Genomic DNA, 12,371 nt, shown 5'->3' with positions numbered 1-12,371 from the left:
AGTGATAGCCTGTTGTCTACATCCAGATCAGATTTGAATTGCAGAAAAAACACAGAGTTATAATCGAAACAAATCAGGCATGAAAATCAAAGTATTAATACTTTTAATTATGGCAAAAGCAATGTTCGTTATGTCGACGTAAATAACAGGATTTAGTAAATACATATGTTTACTTACTATAACATATTACACAATTAATTATTCGCAAAAAGTTTACCATATGGTGATTTATGCTAGTCAAATTATCTCCACATTTAAGGTGAACAAAACTCTTACAGCATGTGGGGGAAAGAACTGTTTCGCATACGGTTAATGCAAACCCGTTGAAATTCAACACATTTCAACACGAATACAATTGTACCTGTAAGAAGTTAATTCAATATGTAACTTTAAAAATTAAATTCAAGTGATGATTTCAGCGTGTTAACATTATTATGCAGTGTCCTTCATGTGTTTCATTTATTTCTCATTGGGCTGTGTATGTGATAATATAAGTTTATTATTGTTACGGGATGCATGTCACTATTTAAGTATCAGATCTAGGTAAATCGATAAAACACAAGTGTTGCAAGTCCTACTTTATATTTCCAAAATGTTAATGACGTTAACATCCGAAACTATAAAGAAGCATACTACTCATATTCGTATTAATATGTTTATTATTATTTAGGGTTACGGGTTAATTCACGAATTCAAAGATGTTTGTGCTGACATTGACGAATGCCTTCAGCATATGCATGATCCTTGTGGTCATAGGGGACGGTGTATCAATACCATCGGGAGCTTTAGGTAAGTTAACTGATAGAAGAATTAATTGTCTTTTGAAAGATTAACTGGCAGACAGACATGCAGGTGGGCGGGAAGGCAGATCAACAGACATACATGCAGGTAAACAGACAGGCAGACGGGCGGGCATACAGACACATTGACACACAGACATATGGAAATACAGACAAATAGATACGAACAGGAAGAGTCAGACTTTATAGTGACACATAGACATGCAACCAAAAACTGAAGTATATAACATAGGTAATACAGCCACGGATAATGAATATCTTTGTAAAGACTTCATGACATAAGAGACATTAATATTGTCATTAGTACAAGTACAATCTAAAGGCTGTGCCATAACACATACATAAACAAACTCGATGACTAGTTCTTTGCTCTTTATTCAGTTGTTACCATAAAGTTTTCATATAATTCTTTAAATTAGTTGTTAATGCAATATTAATAAGTCCACGTAATTCTCCAAGTAACTAATAAAGTTTCCAAGACATGACAAACTCCGTGTAAATCACCCAGACAGGACCCCACCCCATCTGGGGTTGGGTTCTCAAGATAAACCTCTAGCGTACCTCCTATGTGTTAAATCCTTATTGTTTCCAGTGTCCAAAACGCATTGCTTATATACATGTATCGTTACATAAACATGTCAACTTAATGGGTCAAACCAATTTGTTGAAATGCATATACGGGCGCATTTACCATCTGGCAAGTGCACATACACGACTACAAACATCCATTTATCAGGTAATCTTGTCATGATCTTATAATTTAAACGGACTGAACTCATTTACCAGCGTACAACAACTGTAAACAAACTAATGAGCTCCGGCCATACTGACGTAAACCAGGGCATGTATTATTGCGAACAAGAAATATACATCAATTATGCGACAAGGTGAGACTGCCTAGAAGGATGGAACCAAAGTTTGCGTTGTGATAAGAATTTGACAGACCATCCAAATTGCATGCCGGGATACAAAGGTGAACGCTGTCAAATGGCGAAATGTGGAGAGCATACCCGGAGCAAGTAGGAATTGGCGAGGAGTACTGGCAAAATGCTATAAATATATTTTATACTCATGTTTTAAAGTATCTCCTATCCCAGGAAAACACAATACTTCCACGAGTCTATATACTATACAGTCCATTTTACTCTTGTCATTTGTTCTTGTCTAATGTGTGACAATATAACTATTTCAATGTATTAACTATTTTGTGAACGATCTCGAACACATACGCTTTAGACCTTTCAAGACATTGTTTTTCAGATGTGTTTGCGAAAGCGGTTGGAAGCTCACTGTAGACAGTTTAAATGCTACGTGTGATCTGGATGTAAATGAATGTATCGAGAAAAAGAGTATCTGTCAACATGTGGCTTTGTGTTTGAACACAAATGGTATGATAATTTGACATTATACACTCGAACGTTTATGTACAAAATTATATTAGTTTTGCTTAAACTACATATTTAACTGCATAATTTAATGAATGCTTTATTTGTTACAACCATGAGCAGAGTAAGATCGTTGCCCGGACTATTTTATTCGGATAAAATAACTAAATAATAATTCGATGTAAGACATAAAGTTAAACCTTTTGTTGAAAGTCACATATGTACAGCGGTTGTTAAATGTCTAATCAAACTTTTCGCCGACCAATACACCACGAACGTTTAGACTCCATAGAAATTAAATGTTAATCACACACAAAAAGGACATTCAAATGCACCGGTTTATATTCATGACGAGGAACCCTTTGCCAAACAACTTATAAAAAAAACGTTGAAGAAAAAAAGAGTATTCAGTATAAACAACGAACAAACAATAACGAAACTGGACTCATCACAGTAAAACGATATATATAACGAATTTGGCGTTTAAACCAAAGCTCATTTTTTTCGAAACAGCTCTTTACGCTCTTTATGATTGAGAGTTCTTGCGATACACAGTAATAAATGCTGAATCGTGTAGACATTTGCAGAACTTAAATGCATTTAAGAAACAAAAACGAGAAAGTTTCGACAGATACACGTTTTTACTCATGGCTGTTTAAAGTTGCGCTCTAAGTAATGTCGACCTTGTATGTAATATTCAATGGATTATGTTGACAGCCCAATCACATTTTTAGTTCTGTATGACGTCCTTAGAATTACAAAAAGAACGAAATATTCGAAGTACAATAGGAGGGAAACTTTAAGGCGAAAACACGTATTTCTATCAAATACGCAGCAAACAAAAACAATAAGGCACATTTCAAGTAGCGATACTCACTTAAACAACATCTGACGGAGTTTAATTTAATTTCCATTTATCGTCGTGAATATATATGATGCGTGAAAAAAATCGACTTTCATAGAAATAGATCTATGTATGTCCAAACGGATGCGTATTAACAGTCAACACCTATATTAAACCATCGAATCGTAATTTCCATCTCAGCCATCGGCGCTGTAAGACTTCAGTCTCCTTTGGGTACTATATTTACTATACCTTCCTTGCCAAATATAACTATATATTGCAGTCAGTGGGTCTAAACTAGTTTGCACAAATGGAAGTCTCGTGTAATATGTTCGTTAGTAACAAACTCAAACCAAATATAATACACATTCGGCTAATATTACATACGAATTGACTATTTACTTGTAAAAGAGTTCGGTTGTGTTTTCAAATTAAACACAACGATAATGCAAAAGGAACAAGTGCGTCATTCAGACGTCTACGAATGTCTGTTCAATCAAGGGTGGTATGGTCCTAACTGAACACAATTCAATTGCTCAGGAATCGGATGCGCAAACGGTGGGGGTTGTATTGACGACAGCTGCAGTTGCCATACTATAAGAAGGGGTGCAGATTGTTCACTTCCTATTTTCGCATCTGCGTCGTTAGAAATCTCCCAACTTAGACCTTCAACACCACTTCTATTATCGATAACCAAAGGCATCTTACATCAGTTGTTTTCATTATTGCCCAATCATTATAGTTCGTGGCTTATACAATCCATGCAACGCAAGGTTTTATAACGCGAATTTTAATATGTCCCAAATATTATTATCGTGAATTGGGATGCTGATACATGCACGTTAGCAAATACGAGCTATGTTGTATTTAAACACGCTCTTAAGGTTAAACGGGCGGTTATTGCAGATTTGTTTTACAGAACAAGATAACACATATTCGACACCATTTGTCTTGTCGACGGTACTATCCGGTATTCTACTCGTCAGACTACTCATCTCGTTATATTTCCTAATTAAGTTGAAAAAGTGAGTATTACCTACATTGCAATAATATTTTACGTTCAAGTTTGTGCATTAATATATATGGCACTTACTGCCCTGAACACAATAGAACAGGGCGAATACTGTCATTCTGGGTAAAAATATGCAAATATGAATGGTCTCTAGTTTGTTGAATACCAATACGCTTGCATTCACAAAAGTTGTATTCGAGCATTTTAAAGATATTAACTTCAATATTTATTGAAAGATAAGTAAAATACCTTCACACATTTTTAAATACTATAAAACAAGGTCATATGTGAGTAATTTTATCTGGTTGAGACCAGTCAATAATATCTTTTCCAGGCAGTCAAAGAGTCCACACATATTTGTTTTCCCTATAGTAGTGTACATTATAACATACATAAAACGATATAGTTTTGCAATTATTTTTCACTTGTTGCTGTATATTGAACAAGGCATTACACAACCGTTGTTCTGTTTGCTCTAATAATTATGTATTGTGGGTGTGGACACATTAAAATCGGACGATATATAATACGTGATTTTTGGTCAATTTAGTTTTCATTTGTATACTATAATCGCATTTCAAGGCTTAACAATCAGACGAGAAAAGGCCATTATTATCAATTGAAATCTGTTGCGTTTTTCTTAAACTCGCCATTTGTTTCTATACCAGAATCTCGATTTCGATTTCATCTTAGGGACTTCCTTTTTTTTGCACAGAAATATCTTGGTATGCAACTGTTGTCACTGTACTGATACATTAAGTGCATCACTGTTTTGCTTTTTATAAAATATGCTATGTAAAATTTCTAAATTTGCCAAGTGAGGTTGACATTCATGATAGAGGAACAAATGTCACGATTAATAAAGATTTCATTTACCAATTTATTAAACTATACACATGTTTGGTGCTGGATATACCACGTCGGAATGTGATTTATGATAATATTTGTCTACACACATATTTGTGTTGAAAAAAAAAAGGAATTACCGAAGTAAATTAACTATATGTGTCTGTTTATTTTCTCTGATTTTACATTTAATTTAACATAATAATCATAATTATTTGTTTTGACACGCTTTAAATGTATTGTTTTGATATGGTTTAAGTTAACTGCGATAGGTGTTTATTTGTATTTGGTAATCGCTAGCCTTCTACAAGAGACCGTATTCAACATATTTTGCGTAAACCACCATTTTAAAAAACCACGTTAAACTCTCAGCTGTGAAATTGTCTGCAAAGCGTATATTGCGCACATTGGCCCCGTTTCATAAACGTTCGTACGCACGGTTTCTAACGTAAGTATACTTACGAAGTTCGTAAGAAAATCCGAGCGTTTCATAAAAAAATACTTACGCAACCACCTGCTACGAATTCGCAAGTTCCAACGTTAAAGTTACGCATGGTCTAGGCTGTCGTAGCGTTCGCAAATATGGCCGCCTTAGCTATTTCACGTCTTCACAAATTTTCCAAAATAAAAAAACAACGATTTTAAGCGCATTTTCGACAAAAGAAGCGTGACTTTTCTCTTGAGAATGACAAAATCGGTAAATTGTGGTACATTTATCTTTATGAAGTTCATTAAAGAGAGCACAGTTGTTTCCCTTGTTTGCGAAATCGCGACGAAAAAACAATGTAAAAAGGTAAACAAAGTTGAATGGATTTTTGTTTTAAATTACCTCTGGCCATGCTTTGTATTACGGGATAAGCATTGTGTAAATACAGAAGAGAGGATTGTTACAGAAGTAAATTGTATATGAAAGTTTAGTTAGATCTATGTCAAACTGGAATGTATAAAGCAAACTGGAAATTGGAATACATGGTCATGGATGATGCAAGACACTGGCATGTTTATTGGATCAACCAGTTTTGGCACTAACGACTTTACAGAGTGTAACAAAATCAAAGAGTTTCCTTCTAGGATTGAATTTACTGGAATGTTATCTTTGATTCTGTTCGATGCGTCACTGAATTATTGTAAATGGAATGTCCAAAACAGGAGAAGCAGAACAAAGGTTTTCCCTTTGTAAATAAGGTAATTTTTTTTTCGGCGTAAGCTGCATAAGCCAGCTTTTCACCCTGACTTGACCTTTGTAAGTGTCCAATAAAATTCAAATAAAATTTCCCGCGGCTAGGTACGAATGAATACACTTCATTTACTCCATTGGCTGATTTGAGTATACCACCAGAACATTGGAAACATATCCGCGTCTTTGTACCACTGTTTTACTGTATGAAACAATTTTATCTCTAATGAAAAGGCTTAATAGGTAGAACAGTTTTACACTCAATTCTCGACATCAATACAGTTTGTGCGTACACCTTTTATTTTCAGAGTATTACCAGCGCAAAAGCGTTTATACTTAAAAGGCTATTTTCTCATATTTAGAACTTACTTCCATATTCCTGTCAACATGTTAACATGTAAAAGTATAAAGAGCAGTGGAAGCTAGGCCTCACTTTAAAGAATTGCATTTCAACCCGCGAGGTTTCGGGTCAAATCGCGGACATTCAGAGTTTATATACAGGTCATCACCGGAGTTCGCGGTCAGTAAAATAATCGTTATATAATAAAGACGCTATCCGTGAACTAGGTTACCTGGAATTTTCTTTAGACCAGAAATATGTTAAAAGAAGATATTCATCAATATAATTATGGTATGTCAATAATAGATTCTTAATGTGTTTTCAACAATACAATGATAAATATTATTTTTAATAAATTTAACAATAATTATTCCACCATATTGCCTAATGTACTAAAGTGATATTATGAGCATGTAACAGTTTATAGGTGTCTATCGCAACCGTTGATTATTTTTGATGTTTCTACTTCATATACACTTATAGTAATTAATGCAGCATCAACATACTAAAACAATATACCAGAAAGAGAAAAATAATGCATTTGAATATTAACCGTACTTTCGTTTGACAACTGATCATGCGTTTACGAGTTGAACCTAAATTTAGTTTTAGTGCAGATTTGTTCATACGACACAAAGACACAATATTGTTTTACGGATCATTTCGGCTTACAGGACTGGGTGGGTCACGTAAGAATATCGAACATAAAATATATTTTTATAAACAACTGGTAGCAAGGTGAGTTGCAGATAATTGATCAGTAACCACATTTTAACTAACTATTTTGACCTGTTAATTCTTTTCAGCTCAATTCAACAGTGCAAAATGACCATAATATCACTTTAAGCATGAGCACGATGATTCTCGATACTGTTAATAATCGAATCAAATAGCAATGCCTGACAGACCACTAAAACAGGTTTGTTCTCGTGTGGCCGGTTGACTCATATGTTTAAATTTCACTTCCATTCTTCTTTTGGTTTTCTGTTTTGTATCTATAGGTTTATGACCAGCAATATGTTATAATGTAAAATAAGCCGCGAAAACTCCCCGTAACATCCCGTACTGCGTGTGATGCAGCTAAGAACTGCACAGAAAAAGACATTCGGTATCCTTGATCTCAGTCATTAAACTATTTACGCCGTATATCTTTTTTAAAGATATTTCTTGTTATAATTTCATTTACAGAATTGTATTGTTTGGGAAGTATTAAATGTTTGGATCTGGATACATAGAAGATACCAAAACATTATCTGGCTTTTGCTCGACTGTGGACATCTCTTGAGTCTGTTTCCTGGGTAGAACTAGTACAATCATGGTGTCTTTGGAGGCGATCTAAAGAACGCTCCCACCATGGGGATGGAACCCATGACCTCCCGGTCCATAGGCGGACACCATATCCACTACGCCACATCGACTACTGTATAGAAAATGTATGTAAAAAGTTCTCTGCAGATTTTATTCAGTTGTTAGATCCAAATTATGATATCACAACTAAACATCTTTTTACCATATTTATAAAGGCTTCAAAATCATGTTTTAAATGAACAACAATAATAGATTTTTAATTATTAGTTGATATCTAAGCAGAAACAAACTTTCTTGATTTTCAGTGATAATTTTCATTGTTCGATGAAAGATGTGTTTGATTCAGATAAACTTTTTTGGCCAACTGGTCTGCAAGTGCAAGGTAAATATATGTTTTGTTCCCTATTAAAATGGACCTTTAGTTAACATGCATATATTGCTTTACCAACATCCAACTGAAATATTTCTGGAAATGGTTATTATTTTAAGAAAAAACACATTACTAAATTCAGTTTAAAAAACAACAATCTCTTTAATTATGACTTGTGTATTTATATTGTTTTATAAATTATGACATAATTGAAAAGTACATCCATGTGACTATTTTGAGTTAATTTGGTGTTCAAAATGTAAAAAAAATAACAATGGTATCATTTAAATAAATTGGTTGCCATGGAAGCAAATGTACTACACAACACAAAATTGTATATTTTCATATGTTATTATTTTTATAAGAACAAGTAAATGCATTTTAATCTTACACAAATTACATTTACTTATAATAAGTAGGGCATTATAACTCAAAAAAGTAATTAAATGGAAGAAAACATAAAAATCTTAGAATTGCTTTTCACATTTTGAGATACAATAAAGAAGGGCTTTGCACGTTTTACGGCCTTTTGTTTAACAAGTACTTACCCGTAATCTCATTTACTATTGAAATGGTATTAGGCATTCCATTGATCACAAAACTAAGAATAAAGATCAAACGGAATTGTGCACAGATAGTAAAACTGACCATTTTCCAAAATTAAGGAACGGATACAAAATAAACAATAATACTGTAAATCAGGGAGCAAAATGCCACTAATGATATAGACTCAAACTGAAAATACAGCTTTTTTATGAGTAATCATCATGTGTAATGGATACAATTGAACAAGGTAATGATTGGATAATTTTTAATGATTCTGTTTTTTCTGTTAAATTTTGTTATTTCACATGGATCACATATATCAAGTATAAAATGAAGGCTTAAATATAAAATTGGCCGAGTGTTATAGGTAAAATAATTTAAGGACCCCCATGGATACTAATATTTTTTCTGGTGTTTTTATCTGTTCTACATTTCTATTTTGAGGTTAAAATCTAGCAATTAAAGGCTTCTACAGACATACTTTATAAAATGCCTGAATCTGTGAACAATTCCCTTTAAAGTTAAAACCCTTTGGATGTCAGCTTATTGTTTTTTTGATTACCATTACAATCAACATAAAAAAACATAGTTAAGGTATTAAATAGGTCAAACACTAAATTAAATGCATCACTTAAACACTGATTTCTCTTAAGTTTATACAATTATTTCTATAATAAAACTGTGTTTGTGTTTAAAAATAATAATTCTAAATTATTTTAGTTCTACACTTCAAATAAAATTCCAGCATGTACATGAAAATGTTTTCTAATTATAATAATTCAGGTTTGAATTTCAATTGTTAGAATAAATATTCACAGATGTTCTCTATTAAAACAGTACATGGTGATCTTAATCTCCAACCAGCTGTAGCGCTTTAGGTCCACATAGTGAAGAGACGTACAGAGTTACAGCAAATCCTTTGACTGAGTCCACATCAATATTTCTGTAAATAAAAATTGAACATAAAAAAGTACCAGTGCAAAAAAATCAAAAATGTAATCCTACTAATGTACCTTAAAATAATTTGGAATAACACAAAACTGACAGTCATGGTTGAAACTCTTATGGCTGGTAATCATCAGGATACACCAAACTTTAGCATGTACAAGTTTCTTTATTTATTAAGATATGTTATGAAATCTTTGTCTCAAATGGATTCCCTTCACATCGGAATTCTTAATTTAAACTTGTCAATAAAATTAACTAAACATTCAAACAATTTTTTTTTTTACTTTTGTAGTGTTCCGATGCATATGTTTTAGTAAAACCAAAGTTACAAAGAATCATTTAAAGGAGTACGAATTATAACAGTCACTATATGCAAAACATAAGTTCTTACAAGCAGTTGAACAATCTGTTGCCAAAGTGATCATCCCTTCTTTCACCCGGCAGGATGCATCTGTGCAAGTAGTCGGGTCCTTTCCCTGGTGATTCATATAATTCATGAAGTATCTGTTCACCTAAAACACAAACTTCTTTAATAACAAATATCCATAATTAAATTTAAACACAGTATCAAATTACAAAAAATGACTGACATGCATGATTTTATGAAAAAAATAATATTGTTTAACTCACATAATTAGATAGAATTTCATTTTTTTAGCAGGATTGTAGTATATTAACCCGACATATGAAACATAAAAATCTTACTTTAAAAAAAAATAATTTTAAATCAGAAAATATGTCTTACCAAAGCAGAATTATACTATTATTGAATTTAATTTATTATTGTCCAAATTACAACACACAAAGTAAATAACAGCTTATCTTAAGACGATTGTGTCAATATTTTAGTCTTATCTCAACAGAAGGGACTGTTAAATAATAAATAGAAATTTAAACATTACTTAAAAGTTTAACAGATGTAAATGACTTTCTTTATTCATGTTACATGTAAGTTTTGACAAAAATAGCTCAAACTTACACATATCTTTAATAATATTACAATCTGACATATAAACAAATTAAGTATTAAACCTTTAATGCCATACCATCTCAATTTAAAAAAGTAACACACCTGCAAATTTAGCCAGTATTAATTTACCTTCCAAAACAAAACATTTGCTGTCAATGTTAAAGGGACTTGTTCACACTCTATCAAAATGAGAATGTTTCAACTTTTTGTCACAGATTTAAGATATAAATGAACAATATACATCAGTGTGCGAAATAACACTAATGCCGCAGATTTATACTGAAAATACACTTTCGTTAATTAAAAATCATCGTTAGAAATTGATAAAATTATAAAGCGTCTCATACGCGAAACGATTTTAAATTTTTGATTTCTTGTGTCATCATTATATTTTGTAACAACACGCGGATGGTTTTACTAAGTATAAAATAAAAGGCAACCCATGTGAAGACGGTTTGTCAGGTCTGCACATAATGTAGTTGGAAAGACTCAATGACGACCCGAACATGAACTCTGAATTACACAAACCCACATGTGAAGACGGATTGCTGAGCGGTTTCGGCACTTGGCTTTTACTACATGGGTCAGTGGTTCGAGCCCCAGTGTGGTAAACTTTTTTTTTCTCTTTGTTTTCTTTTTCTACTTTTATTCTTGTTTTTATATTGGAGCTATAATTTGTGACATTACAAAGATTGCTTACATAAAGTATAAAGTATAAATAGTACACCTGAGCGTACTACATCAGTTCGGACAGCCAAGTGGTTGGTGCTAGACTTTCACTCCAGGTGTCAGTGGTTCAAGCCCCGATGTGGATTACATTTTTTTCTTTCTTTAATTTTATTATTGGTTTATACTGGACTGGAACTATTTAGATGTTTACATTTATCAATTTAAAGCATTTAATGACTACCTTCAAAACATGCCAAACTCTGTGAACAAGTCCCTTTAACAAAGGCGATTTTTATCATGGTGTCATGTAGATTCGTCATCTTACCTGATGCGGAATATCAACTTCTTAATATTTCAAATCCTCCACGTCAATCAATAGCAGTTTATATATTGTTCCATTGTAAATTAGCGTAGATCTATCCAACTTTGACAGTAAATTTCAACATCGTAGAGTTACTCTACGCTCGTTTAACCCCAATGGGTATTTCAATTTCAACAACAAAGCAATGGTTACACTCAACAAACTTTAAAAACGTTGTTTACATTATAAGCAATAACTTCGCGAGGGGTCAGTGCCTTTTTATGTGTGAACTAGTTACCAAGATCACAAGTTATATATGTTTCAGTTCACTTGAATGAATTTCAACTAATCAAGTGCAGTTATTTAACGTCACACAAAAACACGTTTAGCGTCATAAAACGTCGACCTCATTTGAAAGCATTTCTGCTGACGACTTCACATTTATTTATTTTAAAAGAGAAAAATAAATGTATACATAACAAATAGTTTTATTGCTTATCTACTGGTTTTCGTAGTGTTTATTATAATCTGACAGATGGCGCCAAATGTTAGTTTTACGTCTTTTAAAACCTTTAATTAAAGAGCGCAGACTGGTTTTACGTTAGTAAGATTCGTAAGAATTCTTAAGTCTGCGAACGCGTTTATGAAACGTTCGTAGGAATTGGCGTAAGAACGTTCTTACGTAAAAATCGCAGAATTCTTACGAAAAACTTAAGAATTGTTTATGAAACGGGGCCAATAACCGTATTACACTATATCATATGAAATATTATGTCATTCACAACGTTCGTCTCTTCAAAAGTAAGACGGGCCACAATAACCCAATGACGTCACGTGAAATTAAATTATGATACG

At 32.8% G+C, this 12,371-nt stretch overlaps 1 long non-coding RNA gene across 1 annotated transcript; it reads right to left on the bottom strand.

Annotated features, from left to right (window-relative positions):
* Window positions 1-8,340: 8,340 nt before the first annotated feature.
* Window positions 8,341-11,965, bottom strand: LOC127842666 (uncharacterized). Its single transcript, XR_008031817.1, has 3 exons — window positions 11,541-11,965; window positions 9,968-10,088; window positions 8,341-9,571 (listed from the first exon to the last, which is right to left on the bottom strand). It is a non-coding gene; the product is annotated as an uncharacterized LOC127842666 (long non-coding RNA).
* Between the last annotated feature and the right edge of the window lie 406 nt (window positions 11,966-12,371).

Source organism: Dreissena polymorpha, chromosome 8 (assembly GCF_020536995.1).
Source record: "Dreissena polymorpha isolate Duluth1 chromosome 8, UMN_Dpol_1.0, whole genome shotgun sequence".
Classification (NCBI taxonomy): domain Eukaryota; kingdom Metazoa; phylum Mollusca; class Bivalvia; order Myida; family Dreissenidae; genus Dreissena; species Dreissena polymorpha.
Note: the sequence above shows the minus strand (reverse complement) of the source record. Positions and strands in the feature narration are given on the sequence as shown.